At 30.6% G+C, this 23,821-nt stretch overlaps 1 non-coding gene across 1 annotated transcript; it reads right to left on the bottom strand.

Annotated features, from left to right (window-relative positions):
• Positions 1–3,513: 3,513 nt before the first annotated feature.
• TRNAN-GUU (transfer RNA asparagine (anticodon GUU)) lies at positions 3,514–3,587 on the bottom strand. Its single transcript has one exon. It is a non-coding gene; the product is annotated as a tRNA-Asn (tRNA).
• Between the last annotated feature and the right edge of the window lie 20,234 nt (positions 3,588–23,821).

Raw genomic sequence — 23,821 nt, 5'->3', positions numbered from 1 at the left:
TTTGTTACTCTTTCATGGGAAAACCACGGAACGCATTTTGATGATACTTGGCAGTGTTGTAGCTTATGTGCCAGAATAACACATACCTAGCTAAAACAGCTTGCTTTTACAGGATCTTCCTCGGATGAAACCGCGCGGCACAGCTCGTGTTATGTAATATAATAATATACAATTGATAATCTATTACGAAGAACTAGATATTATATAAATATCATACTATTTTAATTATATATTGAAGAAGAATAATTAAATGCAGAATAGTTTTTATAATCAATTTAATAAAAAATCAATGAAAAGTTTTTTAAGCGAATCTCCATTGAATAGTTTTTTTAGAACCTTCATAATAATTTTAAAAGTTAAAGTGTTTATCAAGGTTTTAATAACTCACGCTGTTATAAATTATATTTTTATTGTATAATATAATTTTATAGACAAATTATATTATTAGCCACGAATAATATGTTTATTAAGTTTGTGGTGTTGTTGACTTCGAATAATTATTTGAAGTACATAGGTATATAAATAAGAACAAAAAAGGGAGGACCAAATCAAAACACATCATACATATTTAAACGAAAAACCCCGACACAAAACGTCATCTTTATTTTATTTCTTCGAAGTATCAAATTCTACAATTTTATTTATGACCAATATACATACGATTCTGATGTTCAGGCAAAGTTCAAGCCTCTTTAAATGGGATGTAATTATACACATTGTACTCGGAAGGAATATTTCCTGCCTTTTCATGAACAAGGGCGAGGTCAATGACCCCGAGACCTTGAAGTTTACAAATAACATCTTCAAGTTTAGTCCTTCCTTTATTTGTAGAAATGAATGATTTTAAAGCGTACAAGCGAGCCTTTTTCTGACTTTTTCATAAGGTTTTTGGCAATGACCGTCAGATATCAATCAAATATGTACGAGTATGTATAGGAAATGCGTAATTTTAACACTTGATAAAAACAATAAGTAATTACCTATGCTGTATTTTTTTGTAATCTGTAGATTTCTATACGGATTTGCTGTTATAGAGTTATAGAGTCGAAAATCATAATACTTCGCGTTCGTAGTAAAGTAGGTATATTTAAATATATCTAATATATACTCTTAGATATACATCTATAGAGTATACACGTACGTATATGTTTCTATAGATGTATGTATGTATGTATGTATGTATGTACACTCTATAGAAACATACGAAATACCACGACACATTTAGAATGAACTCTTAATCTGAATTGTCTGATATGACAATTAAACTAGATATAAAATTCAGACTATACCACAAATATTGACCCAACATTTTGACTGATACTATTGATACTTCCAGCTACAGCTAATATTACTGGTTTCGTAAACATATTGAATTTATCTTGAACCCAGTTCAAAGTAATGCTGTGGCCATATTATTTAACATAATGTTTGTTCGCGAATATAGTACAATATGTAATTAATAGATTTTCTATTGTGTCTGTGATTCCGGGGCCTGAGCTATTAACAGAAAAGGTACAATATGTTAAATTATACTGTATACCTTCTTGTAAAGTACTAATACAAAATGTAACGAAACATATACAATACTAGCTTTCCGCCCGCGGCTTCGCCCGCGTTTTCAAAGAAAAACCTGCATAGTTCCCGTTCCCGTGGGATTTCCGAGTACTAATAGAAGAACTTGAAGACAACGACAAGCTAATAGGTATGTTAGTAAAATATTTGGGGCACTTATTTCAATTAGATAAAACAAATGAATAAAATTTAAGTCAGTCATAAATTGGCAAAATTTTGTCTAATAAATCAAATTAATTATCCTCTTATATGTATAATACAAATTCCAATTTTCTATGTTTCCGATAATATTCAGAAATGCTGATTCGCTCACAGAAAGCTACTCTACACAAAGGACACAGGTTATTTTTTCTGTAAGAGATAACACCCCAAATTTTGAAATTCACTACTATAGAGTCGATAGAACGATATAAATATTCATTGAATTGACTAGGTACTAATATTTTGCATAATAACTTCGAAGTATTCTAGTGTGGGCATATTATCTCAAATCGAATGTTGTAACAAGGTCATATAATATTTACGCTACACTTTCATGTCTGTTTGTTTCGTAATTCCGTTTATTTTCAGCTTACACTTTTCAACACAGTTAGTTGTTTATTATTTTGTATTGAATACATTTAAATCTATTATAATAAGTAATAACAAACGCATGATGCGTATGGTGCGTAATCTTATAAAAATAAAAAAAAGTCATAACTACAACGTTACAATATTAAATTAATGTTATTAACAGAAAAGGTACAATATTATACTGTATACCTGCTTGTAAAGTATTAATACAAAATGTAACGAAATATATACAATATTAATATTAATTTATGAGTATAGATGTGTAGGAGGATATTATAGCTACTTCGACTGAATTTAGAAATATAAATTGGTTAAATTTCATTAAATTGCTCTGAGCATTTGAAAAAAAAAGTCACTCGACTGAATACCTATAGGTAATATTTTTCGATAATCGGTTTTCAATAGTTATATATTTTATAATACTTATACAAACATACGCAGATAATAGATTTATAAGAGAATAATGGGAAGAAAATTCAGATTACTTAAAACTAAATCCAGAAAATTCTGGAGTTAATTTATATTTTACACAAGTAAAATAAAATCACTTTACACTTTGCTGAACCTCAAGTGGACTAAGGATATATGTTTAATATTATATTCCACATAAAAATAAAGGTTCATTGTCCTTTTTATCACAAAGATGGATCACTAAATAACTGTGAGAACGAGTTGCTTAATATTCAATGGTTTCGTAAATTAATGACAAATAATTTACGAGTTTGTCTTTTATAATGAATCCGTTATTTAAAGTTACCTAATGTTAATTATTATTTCGTCTATATTGAATAACGGTATTTTCACTACAAGTTCTTCGAGGATAAAATTTCATGAGACTTAGAAAATAAAAATACATATTTTATATTTTAATATACCTAGTTATGTAACTACTTTAAATCTAAAAAATTAAAAGTAAAATTAACCGTAAGTATCTCACATTACAAACAGACACAATTTGATTTTGATTATTAATTAGTTGTAAATTACATATCTATGTAATTGATTAAATTAATGGCATAAAATATAAAATATAAGGAAGCATTAATTAATGGTGATAGTGACAACAATTTAAATCAATTGCAAAAATAATAGAAACAAAATTGTTAAAAAAATATCTAAAGTGTCTCTACAAAATAGGTATCTCATTATTCAATTATTGCGTATAATATTATTTTTAAGTATTTATACGTATAAACATAAATCATTACAATTTTGATAATAATGTAAAAACAGTTGTTTTACATTTCATTTTTTTAAACTGTGCAATAAATGATATTAAATTTGAAAAATGCTTAATTATTTCACAATACACCACTATAAAAACAACATTGTAGATTATTTAGGTAAAATAAAAATTAAAAAAGTTTACGCCCCCGGGTGGGCTCGAACCACCAACCTTTCGGTTAACAGCCGAACGCGCTAGCCGATTGCGCCACGGAGGCAGATGAGCATGCATGTAAAATTACCAATTACCATCATCTATTGGTAGAGTTTTTTCAGAAAACAAAGTGCGCACGCGCGGGCGGCCTCCCGCATCGTTCATTGGGCGCGGGTTTTTGAATTATGAGCAAAACTGTACATTATAGGGCGTGGAGTTGACAGCCGTAAATTTTTTTGTGGTTAGCTATTGTCCTATGGAACCTAAATCTGATATTTCACACCGCGCAAACTTTTAGTTTTTGAGTTACGAATTTTTGAAAATTGGAAAATTTTACTCCATTTTAGCTTTGAAACGCGAACTTACTGTTATGACAGTGTCAAATTGACATACAGCGATTGTCAAACGCGTTTCATTTCAGGTAAAACATTTCTATCTAACAAAAAAAAATTATAATTTAAATTTTATTTATGAAATGTATATTTTTTAATAACAACATTAAAAATAATTATTATTAAGTATAGTTATTGTAAAATAGATTAAATAAAATAAAATTATTAATATTCGCAATTTATAATTTAACAAAAATATTAATTGTACGCTTTGTACCGTGGAACAAAACAATAACGACGTCATTTTCAGTTACCGTTCGTTTGCCGCCTTTCAGTCGAGATCGTTTCGTGCGTACTCCTGTTAAGCCCTAAAACTGTACAAAACTATTAAACTTTTACTTTTAGTATTCAAATAGGTAGCGAGGAGCGAAGCGACGAGCGTGTTAGGTTAACATTTGCGATTCCCACTCAAACAAAAAAAAACTACAGGTTAAGAAACTAAAAAGAAAAGCAGTTTACTATGAAAAGTCCCTTTATCGATTAGACACCTCAAAATAATGAAATTCAGGGAGCATGTTTCAAAAATTTAACCATAATGTTTATTACATTAAATCTGTCATATTTCAAATCAAAGAGCTAATGCAATATTACTAGTATTGAAAACTATTATTGTAAAGTAATAATTAATATTAATTGCTTCAGATCAATGTGGAACTGGAAAAAAATACATGCTTTAGTTATAAATTGATGTTAATTTGCATCCTTGCCTGCCAAAAAGTGGTAACAATCCAACATAACCTCAAAAACTTCATTTGTAAATATCTCGAAAACTATTAATTTCCGCGCCCCCCCCTTTACAGGGAAAGTTCCTAGTACCTACCCCCCTCCCTCCACCCCCAAATTCCACGCCCTATAATGTACAGTTTTACCGAATTATTTGATATCAAAAAAATTGGTTGTTTGTAAAAACAATACATAGGTTTACGATCGAGATGTTTACGTGATAACATAATGCAGTGGCAGCGCTCGAGATGAGACGGGAGATCGGTCCGTCTCTCTCTCGTTATACCTGCGATCGCGCTCGTGAGGTTTTGGTGTGACACAAGTTTATGAACATGTCACCCGACTAAAACGATTTTAAAAACGTTATCACGTTAAAAATTAAAAAAATTCAAAATTATGTATTTCTTTCCTTTACATAAACAAATTTGTGATTGGAACACTCCTAGTAAGCAAATAAAATGCTTGTGTCAGGAGGTTCCGCTCTTCCTTAACACTATTACAGAAACAGAAATAAAACAATATGAATGAATACAATGCAAAAACATAAAAGAAAAGAAAGAATTTAATAAAAAAATATCGGTATCGGTTGATTTATTATCGGCGATACCGATATATCGGCTTGCCGATATATCGGCCGATATATCGGTATCGGTATCGGTATCGTTACATCCCTACAATAATTATTTATCACAATTCGTTTAAGGGCTGATTTTTCAATCCTTGGTTAAAACTTATTCGTCGAATAATGTATAATACTATCTACCATTTACCATTTTTTATAGTGTAAAATTAACTCACATGATTTATTGTGGAAATCAGTCAGAGCAAACATTTACCGTTTACAATCGAAAACAGTTAGTTAATTTTGCTTAAAACTTATTTAATAGCTGTAACGACTACCAAATTATAATATTATACTTTTTGATAAGCTACTTATAGAATAAAATCAAATCTGTATTTGATTTGAGTAGATATAGATTATTATTATATTTTAATTTTTAAGTGTTCATAAAATATTGTTCAATTGTTAAAAAAAGAACTAGAATCATTCAGTAAATTGATATACTTTGTAATCAAATTTAAAGGGCATTGTATCTCTGAAGTCTAAAATAAGGAAAGGGCGTTGTTTGTTAAATATAATCACACATAAAATATTACAACATGTCCGTTCCATTTAGTCCGCAATTCCCATAGCCTTACCAACTGTCCTTCACCTTTAGGGAAAACTGGGCCAAAACACGATTTGCACAATCACTTCCTTAAAGGTTGACCTATGAGCTTTTAGCTATTAACATTATCTCTAAAATAAATTGAATTTAATAACATAGGCAGCAGATAAACTCAAAAATCGAAGCACTCTATCAAAACTTCCTCAGTCGTTACATTTGTTTTTTCTTGTTTTAACAAACGACCTATATCCTGCCTAAAACATTTTTTTCCTCTCCTAATACATACTAAGCATTTTTATAGTATATTTAATTCTTTAGTAAGATATAGATAGTAGATGCAGATATACTAAGAGTGACACACGTGTGCACTGTGCACACTGCACGTGTCTTTCGCTGCTCAGAATCCTAATTGTTGCCCTAATATGGTATATGACATAAGACTGAATCGTTAGTAAGGACAAGAAACAGCGTGATGCAATTGGTAGAAGATAAATGATTAGTTATTTGATAAACTATATCTATATATATAAAACTCAAAGGTGACTGATATAGTGATCTATCAACGCACAGCCCAAACCACTGGACGTATCGGGCTGAAATTTGGCATGCAGGTAGATGTTAGGACGTAGGCATCCACTAAGAAAGGATTTCCCGAAATTCTTGCGGGAATACGAAAAACGGGGATGCACGTACAAAGTCGTGGGCGGAAGCTAGTTCTACTATAATTTTGATTCTACTGAACTTCAGACAGAAGATTATCCTTATGAATCTAACGTCCACTAGGAAATATGTATTAGGGGTAAGTATTTTTATAAAACGGTTTTTTTAATATATATTTCACGTTTTGAAATTTTACATATTATAATATTGTAAGTATTATAATTTATACGTATTGAGTAATTTATGCGTAAATCTCTTATATTGTACTTCCATTTCATTATGTTCTGTATCTTTTGTCTTCAAATAGAGGCCAAGTGATGAAACACATAAAACTTGACCAATTCTGGGTCGTTAAGTACTTTATAAATTGTATTGTTAGTTTAAATAGATGACAGGTGATGGCTATATGAATAAAAAGAAGAATAGGGGGAACACTTTCATAAACTTTAAAGTTTTATTAAATTCCTCACATACAATAATAAATGGATTTGTCTGCCTCTTTATATTTTGTTAGTAGGTTAAGTTGTTCAAATAACTTCATACAATAATTAAACAATATTTTTCAATAGGTAAACAGTAGGTAGGTTTCAAACAAGCATTAGAACACACAAAATATAAGCCAACTCTTCGTAATTCTCAGATTCCCTCAGCTCTATAAAGCTCTATCAAGTGATATATCAAACTAAAACATAATTAAAACGAACCACACATTATTCCATCTATTAAATACAATCAAAAGTATGTTACAATGCTATTGGACATAACAATGGCCACCATTCAATCACGAAATTTCCCATCGTCAAAAGATAGAAATACTCTGGCCTATTGTTGCAATATTACAAAAAATAATATATTACAATACCAAGTAGATATACAAATTAATATCAATTTGGTATCATTAAAGATTTACAAATATGTAATCCTTATAATTGACATAATTGTAGGAACATAAAAACTGGAAATAGAGTATTGAATTGTAAAAAATATCTCGTTTAATATTAAGAGATTATCTTAGCTTAAAGATCGATATAATTAAAACAAAATAAAAAATAATAGAAATAATTGATATAGTTCGATTCAAATGGCGGTTCGGGAGTCAGGTGCGGGTGCGAGTGCGGGTGCGCACAGGTCCCATAACGTCCCGCTAATACCTAAAATTGTTTTCTGCGCATCGGATCTCGATCGTACGATGTTCCGAACCGCCATCAAGTTTGAATCGTACTATACAATAACTTTTTATTCAATAACTATCGCAAAGCTCCACCACCTAACTTCATATATAATTTTCGTTGCCATAAATTCCGTTACGCTGATCACCCGAACATATGCAACGTCAACATTTATTAATATATTTATTTATTTTATATTTATACCTATTTAGATTAAAACAACCATAATTATAAAATAGAAAAAAGGGCTCAGAGCGCTAAGAATAATTATAAAACAAGCATCACATATAGAATTATTGCCCATTGTTTGTAAATAACTTATGTACCTATGCTTTTTTCTTTAACTTTATCTACTGTAAAATGTATACTTTCTTTTCTCAACCCATCGATGTGATAAATGAAATCTAAAGAGTAACTTAGTACAAGTTTAGAGTTGAATTATTAGGAAACAGATGCTAGCATGCATACATAAAGCCCAAACGAAACCTCTTATTTTGAGGTGGCTATTTTACCCAAAAAACGGTTACGAGCCTTAAAAGCGTTGAGCCCAAAGATGCAAAATTATTACTTAAAACACATTCAACCTTTATTACAATTAATGTTGTACCCATGTTGTACCTAATATTATTATTACTTACAGGCTTTTGAAAATAAGATTATTATTACTCGCAGTTGTAATCTTTCAGTATAAATAAGTAGGTTTAAAGGAATTTCTTCGTTTTTTACTGGTAGTTGGAGTCGATGACACAATTGGAACCAGTCTCGTCAGGGAAAGATATAAAATTAAAATTTATAATACTAAGTAAATTATTGATATCCGCTTACATCAACGGAAAAGGTAGGTGACCTCATAAAATATTTTTATTCGAATAATAGGATGATTTAGTATTCCGTAGGTAAATTGTAAAAAGTTTTGCACAATAAAGTGAGCTTAGTAGAGCTACTTAATGCTTTTATTAAATTTACGTATACTTAAATATAAGTGTAACACAACTTACTGTAATTTATGAAAGAAATGGTGTTAGCATTTCATAATTAGACATTGCAATACAATTTGATAAACATTTAATACATATATACTTGAAGCTCCATATTACAAAATAAAGACATTTTAAGTTTGAAAAATCAGATGTTTTGCGCGAAGTGACAGTAGTACCCACCTCAACGCTTCGCTTATGAGGCGTGCAATAAATATCTATACTTTTTAGGCTAGCTCTATTTAAAATAATTTTCCAATTTACGCAACATTTTTAACGATGAGCAGTCTGCTTTTACAGGTCGTAGCGCTTTGTAATAATATCTCATGGCCTTCTTCAATAAATGGATTTATCACAATCCCACAAAAATATACATATTTCAAGTACAGTTCCTGACATTAGCGCCATCAACCTATCAAACAAACAAACTCTTCAGCTTTATAATATTACAAACAGTAAATGGATTGATTGGATATTTAAAAATGGTAATTAATTCTTACGGTCTCTTATTTTTTTATGTATATTGACATAATACACAAATAGCAAAAATATTTTTCGCTTCATCTAGGTATGTAGAAATAATTTATTAATGATGTCAATGACATCAGATGTTCTGAATTATTACTTAAGGGCTTGGTCTAGTAGTGCAAACAAATGCATCCTGTCATCCTATATGTAAATAATACAAATGTACTAAGGGAAAGTTGCTCCACTTAATTTTTAAAAATTAAATCATTCGTATAATTTAATATTCGTAACAAGTACCAAAAATGACAATTTGAAACAATTTTCGTGAAAATTACACCGGGTGATTTTTTTTTATCAGTACACAAGATTTGCGAATACTTTCTATTGATATCTTCAACTTCATGTTTATATAACTGATCAACTTTTACAAAGAAATTTGGACGAAATATAAAAAAAAATAAGCTTTCCATACAAAATGCATAACTCTATACATTTTTTTCGATCTAAGTTTCTTAGTGAAAGTTGTTCAGTTTAACTAATAAAACGGATAAACAAATTTTGTATAGATATAATAAAAAAAATGTAATGTTTGTGTTAAAAATTATAAAATAGAAAAATACAGAAATGAAAACAAAAGATATTTATTTCTGACTAGCTTCCGCCCGCGACTCCGTCCGCGCGGATGTCGCGTCTTCTACAGATTTATTATATTATGTATAATATATTATGTATAATATATAATATAATATATATATTTATAAACCTAATAAATCTTTTGCTAGCATTCTGATGCTTTATCGGTTGCACTGGATTTATCTCTTTTTTTTCAATCGCTTGAATGATATAGGATGGGTCCTTGATGGCATCGAATGCTGAAGTCTCGAATCAATCAATTCTGACAGTAGGCAATTTATGTAAAATCTTGATAATGGTCCATCATTTTATTTTGCCTAAACGTTACATACTTTTTTATATATTCTATTTTTAACGAATGATTCACTCCAGTCCAAACAGCAAATAAGCAGACTTCTGCTTCTGCAACGTTTAGTTGTCCCTGAATTTGGAAAAAATAGTCATGATTCTTATCTATGACAAAAGTGTTATTTTTTGCATTGTATTTCAAATATTAATTTTTTTTTAACCGCAACTTCCGCATTCATGTCTTTTGCCGGAATTAGACATTTAACTTCTACTAGTCCCATTTTCCCTTTTTGATATGGGAGTGTATAAAGTAATTTTTTTAGATATTTCTCGTTATACTTTTAAAAAGTTATTATTGTTATTTTGTTCATTAGGTAAAGTAATTTCGATATCAGTTTTAAGTTTTTTGATACCTGCAATAATAACGTCATAATCGCCTGCACATACTTATCGATTACACCCTGTATACAATCCACCATCCACATTCATAATGTTTTCCTGTCCTCCTCTCCTTTACGCTGTTCACCGATACATTTTAAATGAGTAAATCTGCAATCACTGAAGGATGTTTCATTGTGATCAGCAAATTTTCACCACTGTTGTCGATTATTTGTTTTTCATTTTTAATCAGCAATTGGGAATCATCAGTTTTGTTTTTTGCAGATTGGTGATGTACCCTAACAATACGTCGAAAAGGGAAAGCATCAACGAATTATCGTTTTTGTCCTCTTTTTTTATTCTTCGCGTCTCTGTTACTTCTGTTTGTTTAGTTCTCAACACCCACTGAATTTTCTATGTTATTGTGATCTTCCATTACATCTCAGTTTTGATGATGTGATGATAGTCCATTCGTTTTAATATTGGTACTTAGAGTTGGTAGACTAAACTAGAAATGGCGGACTAAATTTGTCAGCGCGTCTGTAAGATCAGAATATAAAACCAACATCCTGTATTTAAGTTACAAAATTAATAATCAAACAACATGCCGCTACGTTGAAAATGACTAGAAGAAAAAATTAAAACACCTCGGATCAATTTTGGAGTAAACAAATCATTTTCCCCGTATGGGGATTTCCCCGGATGAACTTGGGAAGTTCAAGTTCTCAATACAAGTTTATATTATATTTCGTATTTCTTAAACGAAAAATAAATATTTTTGGAACTTCAAAAAAATTATATTATAAGAAAATTTATGAGCTTACTTTAGTTTTAAAGAAATATACATCCCTTTACTGACACCCCGTAAAATAAAGAAATTGTTGCCAATCACCTTTGCAATCTATTTGGTTTCATTAACTTTATGTTCGAAGATAATTTTTTTTCTAGTAGTTACACGCGTATTTTTTTCGTTTATTTTCCATATCGAAATCAAATGTTTAAAAATACGAATATTTGCACAAAACTAAGATAAAAATAATCAATTAACAAAAATATTAAATTTAATGAAGTAGAGCAACTTTCATTTCGGTATGAAGGAAAATCGAGCGTAGAGCACACGTCAGAACGCTCCGGCCCAAGGAGCGCGACTAAAGAAATTCGCTAGGATTTTTCCTAATTATTTTAAATATATTTTAATATTTAAAGAATTATGAAAATTCAGAAAAAAAAATTTTTAAAGGATTAATACTCATTGGTCTTCAACCAACTCGAATAAATTAATGGAAAAAATAACTTTTAGCAGTATTTATCAATAGATTTTGTAAGGCAAAAAATGGGAAATTTAATGAATTTATAACGTTCTAATTAAGAAAATCATAAGTTTTTCGGCAATTGTATTCAGCAGTTTTTAATAACGACTATATAAGGATAACTAATAATGTGCTGATCAGATTGTGTAAATTGTAATCGGTTGCAACGTAGTGAGTGCACAAACTTAGCTCGAAATGTCTTTGGCGGAAAGAGACTTATCTTGAAGGCCTGATTAAGATAACATAAAGTAACTTTATAAATGTGAAAAAATTCACGTGCATTGCGTATATAACACTAATTGATAAACAAGAAAAAAAAAATTCAGTTTATCATTTCATTAGCCGGGAAAAAATTGTCAAATAACTTGTTGAAAACGCAATTTTGCTAGACTGCAGCCTTAAATCTAAAAAAAAATTGCTTCGGTTTTTCACCTTTACATAACATAATAAATAACTAAGTGTTTTCGATAGACTGGTTTTATTGACGTACTAATTATAAAGCTGCAGTATATTTTGATATTCTACCTATAGACTGGGGTAGAAGCCTTTGAAAATAATGAAAAGATAAAAAAAATCGCAGTCGGATGAAACCCATTAGAAAAGGAGGGGAATATGATAAAAATTTAAGGAAAAATAAATTACGGTCAATCCGAGTTCGGGAAGCGGGAGGGGGGAGCTTTTAAGAGAAAAAAATGGTTTCTCTCGATTTCCGACAAAACTACAAGTCCTATAGAAAAAAGTTCAATGTCAAAGTTGTAGGTAATTAAAAGTTCTACAACTTTTGTATTCACAATTTTTTCACATAACCTAAAAATTTAGGTGAAAAATTCAAAAAACCAAGTTTTTGGTCTTTTATTTCTATCTACTTCAAAATTTATTTTTTTTCTACGAAATTTGGTGGAAACTTACTTTATTATGTCCCAAATACACTGTAATTTATTTGATTGAAAATATTTATTTTTTCGCCTTATTTTGAATGAATACCAAAAAAATAACCTAATTTTCAATCGAAAAGTCACCTGTCAAAATATCAGCTTTTTTCAAAAACTTGGAGTGCCTTTTATTCATTGAAATCTCTACTTTCATATGGTGTAAAAAAAATAAACACCACCATAGTAAATGTTCTCAGGAAATGCATACAAACAGTGTGATAATGAGCTTTTACTAAATCAGGCACACTTCTTGAACTCTATATCTTCTCTTGTATCGGCTTTTCGGTAATATTTCAAAAGAAAAATAATTATCTGTTCTATGTTTAATATTTTACAGCATATTCAAAAGCAAAATGATGTCGATAAAAACATTTCAGGTAGTTCGAGAAGTGTGCCTGAATAGGTAAAAGCTAATTTTCAGACTGTTTGTATGCACTTCCTGAGAACATTTACTATGGTGGTGTTTATTTTTTTTACACCATATGAAAGTAGAGATTTCAATGAATAAAAGGCACCCCAAGTTTTTGAAAAAAGCTGATATTTTGACGGGTGACTTTTCGATTGAAAATTAGGTTGTTTTTTTGGTATTCATTCAAAATAAGGCGAAAAAATAAATATATTCAATCAAATAAATTACAGTGTATTTGGGACATAATAAAGTAAGTTTCCACCAAATTTCGTAGAAAAAAAATAAATTTTGAAGTAGATAGAAATAAAAGACCAAAAACTTGGTTTTTTGAATTTTTCACCTAAATTTTTAGGTTATGTGAAAAAATTGTGAATACAAAAGTTGTAGAACTTTTAATTACCTACAACTTTGCCATTGCACTTTTTTCTATAGGACTTGTAGTTTTGTCGGAAATCGAGAGAAACCATTTTTTTCTCTTAAAAGCTCCCCCCTCCCGCTTCCCGAACTCGGATTGACCGTAATTTATTTTTCCTTAAATTTTTATCATATTCCCCTCCTTTTCTAATGGGTTTCATCCGACTGCGATTTTTTTTTGTTTCAAAAATTATCTACTCTAGTCTACTACCTATTCATCTTACAGCCGATTTTTCAATGCTTGGATAAAATTTATTCGTCGAATAATGTATAAAACTGCCATTTTAAAAACGTATTCTAATTGCCCGTATTTGACAGTTTACGTGACATTTTAATATTATCGTGTAATACTTTATTGGACGGATAAGTTTTATCCAAGCATTGAAAAATCGGCCCTTAATGAAATAAAATTTATTTATTATCTACTGATAAAAACTGTACCCATCATTTTGTTGATACATATTTTAATAATTAATGTCCTTTGCGATCAGCTGATGGTAGATATTATCACAGTATTACCATTATTTTATTGTAATACTTTGATATTATTGTCTTGCATTGAAAAATATTCTTATTGAGTTAAAACGGTTGGAATTACTCTTCTCAAGCTTTTCTTCCCTGAGATACCTTGAAATACTGAAAGCATTTCTTATTGTGTTCATATAGTAGATCATACATCAAAATTGTATATAGGTATAATTACATATTATGTAGAGACAGTGTTGAAAGGGAAGTTATTTTAGCGTTATCAGCAAGGACACATCATTGTATTCTACTAAAACAAATAAAAAACATCCACTTAGTTAATTTCACGCGTGATTATCGGCGGATCTTGTATCATTAGCAAAAATAACTACTTGACCTTCACTCTTTCGACCAAACAAGGATCTCGTTAATGCCTCCGAGGAATCTAAATTCAGAGATAAATTCAATAGTTTTATATTTATTTTTTTCCTTTTTTATTAACATTTTTGCATAAATGTAACATTTCTCTGACCAGTTTGAAATGTCAAATGTCATTGGCCAGTAATAATGGGAATGCTTTTTTAAAAAACAAAAATTTTCTGTTGGTTTCCCCACGTGGAGCCTTATGTCACCGTTGCCTTTTTCAGGTAAGGATTAATAATAATAAAAAATATTTTTATTTATTGCTTCATGTTCTTAGGTACTCACTTGTTACGAAAATATTTAAATTTTGGCCACAAATTGTCCTTGGTTTTCACTTATCAAACAAAAAAAAATAGTTCCAAAAATAAAAGAATTTTTCAAAACTTTTGTAAATTTTTGATACAGTATGGATTAAAAAAACCTTGAAGGTTTTCTTAGGTACAATTTCAGAAATCCAGTTCCGAGAAATCCACTGAACTTTACCTTTTGAAAAAAGCGCCATCTGTTGATGTATAATAGTATCTCCATGTATTAGAAAGGCATTTAAGATGTCATGAGTAAAATATATAGATGGCGCTCTTCAAATGTTGTAAATCTTATAGGATACCCGAGGATACCCTATGTACCTAGAGATTAATAATTTGATAATAATTAATAATGGTAATACATGATTTAGAATTTACTATTCCGATATGAATACAAAATTATTATTTATTTTCTTTTCTTTTCCAAACTCCACAATATAGGTAGGTAGGTAATTAATTAAGATTGATGCTAATCCTTTCCACCAATGACTTAAATTATTTATTTTGATAATAATTTACATCTACTTTAGAATTGATACCTGAAGAGATAATGTAATTTTTTTTTATTTTATTGCACATTCTAAGTAATTTATCTATTTTTACTTTAATACTTAAAATAAACTAACTAGATAATATTTATGCATTATTATGCATTCATAATCTTTTAATAAAGAGACAATTTTTTTAGAGATGATGTATATTTTTATCCCTGACTATTCAGTATTCCTTCAGTAATTTGCACTTCTTCGTCGCGCCTTTTCCTCACTTTGCGATTGGCGGAAACGGCGTGACGTCATCGCGCCCACGCGGTCTGTGTGACGCAATCCGATCGATGATATAGCTATCCCGCTCACACCTATGAAAAGCAATGGTGTTACGTTTCATTCTTGAAGGAATGTTTCCAAATTCAAAAATCGTAGGCGTCCTCGTGCGTAGTCGATCCGTTTGTCAATGTAGTCTGCAACCATGCTCAAGAAAGGCTCAAGATTTTAAACCCTGTTTATTTACAATGTGTAATAACAACAATGTTTTTCGTTGTTATTTTAAATTTGATTTCATTTCTGGAACATTTAAGTTGTTTTATTTTAATGAATTTCAGTAGGAGTTGAATATCACTGCATCTAATATTTTAAAGACTCACCCTTCTTTGAAGAAAAAGCTTTTATTGAACATTGTGATTCTATATATGTAATTGAAAATATTTGGTTGAAAAGCAATGAATAGAAAACTGGAAAAGGGATAGATAGGTAGGTATCTAACGGGGGTTTGTTTTTTACTAAGTAATAAGCGTATTATGTGCTAAAGAATAAGGATAATTAAAATTATATATTAAACGTATATAATATATTCAATCATTGAACGGAGCTTTTATATGAATGGGAGGCTGACAGGCGTAGGACCGATGAAAATAATTTATTAAGTATTTTCCTTAGGTATTTTCATTGACAAGACGTGGTAAGAAAAACAAGGGTGTTGTGTTTAAAATAAGAAGTAAGAACATTGTGAAACAATTTACTCGATTTTCACTTGATCAAGTTTAATTTAAATACTGCCAATTAAGAACATAAACATAAGAACTTATACACTGTATTATATACTTAAAAATTGCTGTTATTTTGTTGCAATACCTACCTGCTTTACTTTTGTATGCAAGTAGGTGTAACAACTGCTATTTTGTCATTTTAAGGTGATGAATTAATTTTTCTAACATTTACGGCCCTTTTTAAACCTTCGTAATTTTTATATTATTAAAGTTGTCGTGATGAAAATTCTTGACAAGAAAGTTCAATAGTAACACAATACGTCTACCGTTTTAGAAACATGATTCCATGATATTTTCTCGATAGAAAAAAAATACAAAGTTCTCATTGTTATTTTTTTATAATCTCTGGCATCTTCAAAATAACAAACGTAAAGTTACGACTTTTTGGATATTAACTATAAAATATACAACCTATACGTCTACCGATTTAGAATTTTGAAATATGCGATGGTTTTGAAATAAACAAGAAATACTTGAAATTAGCGCGCGACCAGCCAATATAGCGAGAGCCGCCCTGTACCTTCCTACCCCGATCGCTGCACGAGTCATTCCCGCTACGGCCGTCACACGGGGAACTTGTGTCGCTCGCGCAATCGTAAAAAAGGGTGACAACACGATAAGACAAATGGGGACAATAAAGAAAATAAGAAGAAGAAACATAAAGGTTGGAGGAAAAAGAATGCTTACAATTGGAACAAATTAATGAAGTAAGTTGGTTTTATTTTAAATTTGATGATAATTGTATTATAGACGATGTTTGATATGTACCCCTGTTTTAAGTACATAACGAATGTGTAAGATTTTTTCATTTATAGCATAGATAATCTTTTCAGAAATCCGGAATCCAGAAGGAAAATAAACCCACTGATTGTTCACAATGTGAACCCACTCCTTCGTAAGTACCTTAATTCAGTCAAAAATGTATGTTATCAACGTTCTACTGGTTTTATCGCATGATTCCATTTTTAGCAAAAAGCAACAAAGTGCAAAGAAATAAAAAATCATGGTGAACTTAGTGGAAGTATGGCGGACATAATATGGAACAGGAGCTCATTGGAGTAGTATTATATTTAAAAAAAATACGAAATAATTTCAAGAATTACATTTCTTAGAAGGTGGTAGATAAGTATGTTGTATAAAGAATTTGATGTTGATATTTATTTCATTTATACTTACTACACCTGTGCGGGAAATTGCTTAGTAATAAAACAGGTTTATATTCATATTTACATAGTAATGTGAGTTTTCATTTCGAAAAATTTTGTGTAAGTATATTAAATTGAGTTCCTGGGTGATCTGGAAACACAATTGGGCCCGGAAGATGGCGCTGCAGTCACTCCTCCTAATGACATGAACCGATTTGGATGAATATTTGTGTGCACATTTCATTTTTGTGGGATGATTGGTTGATTCGCTTTCACATTAGCTAATATTATGTATTTTTGTTGTTAGAAAGTAAACTTAATTTAATGTTTATAATACATTATTATTGGTATAAATAAGCCAGTGTTCGTCTCACATTGCTGTACCTGCCTTAGGTAGGCAGGTACAGGGCCTAACTTTGTTCTGGCTATTTTATTTTGATTATTTGTAATGAATAATTACAATTATAATAGAGTGCAAAAAATAAATACATGCGTCAATATATTTTGTGTTTTTTTTTAAACAATTTTTTTATTTAAAAAAATATCATTCCGACCGCGGCTTTGCCCGCGTGGAATTGAGTATTTGAATGAAATTTTTTTTTGTGATAAATGGAAAGATTATATATTAGTTTTATAACAAAACTGTTTTTATTTTTATTTTTTTTGCAATAATTCAAAAGTTATTTCAAAATAAAAATTAGTCTTTGAATCCAGTACCGAAGACACGCCGACAACTCCCGAAGCGTCACCCGAGCGCGTGTGACGTCATAATGTTAGTTTTCACTCATTGCAGTTGATAGAAAAATAAATATATAGTTTGAAAAACTAAACAGGATAATAAGATAAATTCATGAAATTATTGTATTGTTACCGGGTTTTTATAAGTATACAAATTTAAATTAAATCCGTCGGTTTAGTGGGTTTAAATCGAATCGAAAGGAGAATTGGTTACATACAAACATATGTTTTAAGCTGATCCTGGCGATCCTTATCAGGATAAAAGGATAAATTTATGATATTATTGTATTGTCATCGGACCTTGATAAGTGTTCAAAATTTGAACAAAATCCGTCGGTTTTAAGTGGGTCAAAATCGAGTCGAAACTTCGAAAGGAGTCGGTTACATACAAACATACAGGACACAGGTGAAGCTAATAAAAGCGTGTTAATAATAATAATAAATACAGTGTTTTGATCTATTTAATTTTGTTGTCATTATTAAATTACATATTAATTACTAGCGGTCCGCCCCGGCTTCGCCCGTGGTACCTACATGTTTAAACTATCCTATCTCTCAAGTTGGATCGAACTGCACATGGTGTGCGAATTTTATTATAATCGGTTAAGTGGTTTAGGAGTCCATTGAGGACAAACATTGTGACACGAGATGTATATATATTAAGATATTAATTGTTAATAATATTATTTAAATTTATATTAAAAATGGCGAACCTCAAAAGTTATCGTTTTGTACCATTATGTACGAATACTACAAAGGCAACTCCTGACAAAAATCGGTGATCATAAATTGTATATCAACATCAAGAATATTATTTTCGTAACTAACTAACTAATTCGGAACCAACAAACAAATCGTATCTTAGCAATAAATTTTCAATATTATTGTCTAGTCACGTGTAATAGCCGTAAACGATATGTACTGCAGTTAATAGCTATAACATTATGACGTCACAATCTATGGTGACCAGTCATGGCGCGTTTGTAGTCACGTGATTCTAATTTAAATTTCATCAATTTTTAATTGCTTATAATTAACGGAAAAATAATTTTTTGAAGTTATTTGCATTAAATATCAATATTATTAATAATAAAGTTTCAAAATACATAAAAAAAATTAATAATTTTTTTTTATTCAAATACTCAATTAGGTTGTATCGTGAATCCTGTTTTATCCCACAGAAGTGTTCAGTTCGGATAAAAAGTATCCTATGTGTAAATCCAGGCAATTAGCTATATTTTATCAAAATTGGTAATGTAGTCTTGACGTGATTAAGTAACAACTAACAAAAAAATATACAAATTAACATCCATGATATCTTCCACTCTTGACTTTGACTGAGAAGAATTAGGGTTTATAACTTCTTTCAGAAATAGTACCTTTCATTTCTGGGCATGATGTAATATCTACGTCAGCATCAAATTCTATCTAAATCAATTCAGTAGTCCGCGTTATTGAGTACCATTTCATTTTTTCAGAGTAACAATATTTTTTGTTATTTTAAAGATGATTTATAACCTGTATTATTTTGTAATAAAGTAAACATTACGAAATAATAATAATTATTAATAATGTCTAAGTAGTTGTTGGAAAGAAGATTATTTGTTTATAAGCAAGAAAATAAAACCAATAAATCAACAATTGAATAAATGTATAACAATATTATAACTGTATGACGACTCCATACATGTTTGTCCCGAGTCGGCCAGCGGCAGCGCGGCGAGTTTGCAAGAATGACTTCGCGCACACCGGCGTTCGCGATAGCGAGCTATTAGACTCCGCCCGCCAAGCAGTGGATTTTTTTTTGTGTATCGTCTTAAATTACTTTTTCATTAAATTACCTTTACCATGGTCCGTTAACTATTTACAAACAAATTATCAATGTTATATTGTTAATCAAATCAAAGTGGTAAGGCGAACGGCCCGTGGAGTCATAAAATTAGTCACATTTCTACGAAAAACAGATAATCGACGTACGTTTATATGAGGTCATCAATTAAGCTATCGATTTAGTAAAAAACTATAATAGCTTTGTATATAAATACTGACTTATTGTTAGAAAATGTACTGTTGAATGATTTTAGTAGGGTAATATAGTATACGGTACCTAATGTGTGCAAGAGTCTCGAGTACTCTTTAATGAGAGTTTCACATTGCAGGAGAAATCAGAGGAATACAATATATGTATATAAAAGTGTATTATAGTGTATTAATGTGTGTAATAAATTTTATTAAACTTTCATTGTCTGAATCTCTATTTTATGTAAAGATTATGGATTTGCTTTCCTAAAAGGTTGACAAATCTTTTAAATGAATCAAAACTTCAAACGGTTATGAAATTTATAAAGTTACAGAATGGCTGAGAATAATGCTCATTTTATTTAGGCGCGGGACAGACACAAGCGTCGCGGCGCGCATCGGGCGCACTGCCGGCGTGCATCGGGTGCGCTATTGGCTATTTCCAAAGTTCTTTCATACAAAATGCACCACGTTTTGCACCACGTCCTTCTTCTACAGAAGGACGTGGTGCAAAGAGGTGCGCTTATGGCACGCCCGCGCCCGCGCCGCTTGTGTTTGACCCGCACCTTAGATTTAACCTATAGTCTCAACCCGAATAGATTCTGGGCTAGCGGTTTGTAAACTATAACTTGTAAGTCTTTTAAGATTGTGGACTTGATTTTATCGAGTGAAATCAAGCGCAGATAGCTAAAGAGGTTTTTTCTCTTCTACCTATTAGAAATCGAACTCATGCTGAGATTGATATGATTTTTATGTTTAGAGATAGCTAGGAGCTTAGATCTCATTCCCATAGGAAGATCCATTATGATGAGCATTTTAATAGCTCCAGAATTTATCCTTAACTTCGATAGGTGGCGCTACATTAAAAATGTGACGCGTATGGTAACTGTTAATTTTCTTTGACATAGCGGGCGGAACTGTAGACGATAGCTTGTCTAAATATAATACAAATGAATCGCCAAATGTGTTGTTAAACCTAAAACTCGTGAACGACCGATTTGGCTATTTTTAATGCCTTCTTAGGGCACAAGGAAAGTTCTATGAGAAAATTACGAAAAACAGGCAAAAGGGCAGGACAACGCCTGCTGGGGCTAGTACTAAATAAAATTGATAAAATATGATTTCTAGCCGTTTGTATGTGTGCACCATATCTGACCTTGATGTCCCATTGTCGAACTCTTCGCACTTGGCATCCAACTTGGCCCTACTATTTGGTTAAAAGAAAGATAAATGATCTTAATGTTAGGGCTGCCACGTTCCAATTTTAAGCCTAATCTATGGTTTTAAATACTATGGTAATTTCATAATTTATGGCATATATAATACAGTAAAGAGTATCATTGTATACTTGATATATTAGTCGATCACAATTTTTTCTACAATGCAACGACTACTAACTTACGTAGGTTTATTCCTACATTTGTCTTTACATTGTTTAAATAATGTTAAGCTAGTTTTAATATAAATTATAATTTTAACCTTTATTCACCGACTTATCCGATTGAATGAACGTAGTAGGCGTTAACTTTTGATATTTGGCCGATACTTCATAAGTCAACTTAATAAAAATCTAGTGAAGCATCTATGAGTAGGACTTGATATTTAAATATTAAGCAACCAATAGCATAATGAAACAAAAAAGTGTAGGTTATTATAAATAGATTTATAGTCTAGTAGTAGTCTAGTCACTTCGCTACTAATATAATGCATATGAAGAGCGATACTTTTTAGTCATACGTAAAATCAAAGCAAATGAGCAATCGGTTTAAGAAAAAACTGAAGCATTAATATTTCTATATTATGAGTTACAAATGGTCAGTTCATTATCAGCTGTTCTTCTTTTAATTTTATACGTATAATTTGCTCTACGATTCCAAATTAAATTCATACCAGTTGTATTCTAGCTGTAGGAACTATTATTTACACTTAAATGTATTCCAGATGTATTCTAGCTGTAAGTTGTGGTTGTATCTATTAGGTACTATGTATTCTATTATATGTCTTCCAGTTGTATTCTAGTTGTATCTATTACTATGTATTCTATGTATTCTATTAAAAGTATTTCAGATGTATTCTAGCTGTAAGTTGTGGTTGTATCTATTACTATGTATTCTATTATATGTATTCCGGTTGAATTCTAGTTGTAGCAGCCCTAAAAGTGCGAGCTATTTTTTGGCTCCAGCAAGTTGCGTCTAACCTCGGTCTAGCCAGACCGGCGCCGGAGCGTCTATTCCTGGCTTATCTGTGACATTGCGACTTATTGACGAAAGTAATGACATGTGTATGATGTTGGTATGTGTGTTGGTACCTTTGCTGCAATTCCTTAATGAAAAACTAGTAGAAAAAAAACACGAAAAAAGATAGAATTCAAGTTCCTTATAAAATCAGTGAATTTACACCACAACGTAGTATATATCTGTCAACTGTGTTTACACGCAGGTTTTTCATGTACCTACTAGATGTTATGAAATTTGAATTTTGAAATAATTATGTTCTCGATTGTTTGTTTTCAAAGCATAGGAAGGAAGAAGGAAGGAAGCTTTAAAAAGCACTCCTCCTTTCAGGTATATTTTTAATAGTTATATTGATGTGTAGACTGTACCTACTTAAATGCATAGATATATGTAAAAATATTATTGTAGATCAAAAAACAAGAGATATGTAAGGATTAAGTATTGTGCAACTTAACATGATTCACGCGCATGACGTAAATATTGCATAATGTACTTATTCAAAGCTAATCTTAAGAAAAACAAACACACATAATCCAATAATATCCAAGAATAATTGTTATTGATATAAACCTGTTTTTAGATTTAGGGCCGATTTTTCAATGCTTGGATAAAACTTATCCGTCCAATAAAGTATTACACGATAATATTAAAATGTCACGTAAACTGTCAAATACGGGCAATTAGAATACGTTTTTAAAATGGTAGTTTTATACATTATTCGACGAATAAGTTTTAGCCAAGGATTGAAAAATTAGCCCTTACATGAATATCGAGTATCAATACCAAATCAATATCAAAACGTAAATATAATAAGGGTAATATTAAAAATCACACATACATGAAACAAATTAAAAACAAAATTTGATAATAAATAATGACATGATAACATTAGTAAAATGATCATAAAGTAAATCATCCTCATAATGATTAATATATTATTGATTATATTATATTATTGAGCTTCTGCGTAGACTGAATAAATACCATCACTAATATTATTATCGGCTAAAAATACCTTCATATACCTTATAATAAAAACTTGCTTATGATAAAGCACGAAAATAGTTTACAAAAACCTCCGCTCCAGTTTTACAAATAAACCTTTATGTGTCAATAATGCCTTTCTTCGTAAGGGCAAATATTTTTAGTAAGGCTACGTCGTAGCTCCCGTAGCACGCTACGATAGTTAAAAATAGATAATTGATGTCATCCAAGCTAACCTCCGCTAATTTAGTCACCACATTTGATTGTTTTAATTTATTTAACATGTGGATTTTTTTAATTCTCAATAATTAGCCCAAATGACGTAATACGGCAGGTCATGGTTTATCAGGTAATGGCAAAATGTATGGAAGTTTTGAACGGAAGGCTCAGCTTATGTCCGTACATACATGCGCGTAGGTGTATTTTGGCGGGTAGTCAGTTCGCATGCGTGATCCGCGGCCGTCCGCAGTCCTGCCACCATTCTTTAGTTGCATACCGACCTCCTTCGCGAGAGAACGTA

The sequence above is a fragment of the Colias eurytheme genome, chromosome 26, assembly GCF_061535395.1.
Source record: "Colias eurytheme isolate Ceu_HAF_F1 chromosome 26, ilColEury1 Martin Lab GWU primary, whole genome shotgun sequence".
Taxonomy (NCBI): domain Eukaryota; kingdom Metazoa; phylum Arthropoda; class Insecta; order Lepidoptera; family Pieridae; genus Colias; species Colias eurytheme.
The sequence above is the reverse complement of the archived record's forward strand: the minus strand, read 5'-3'. Positions and strand labels throughout refer to the sequence as shown.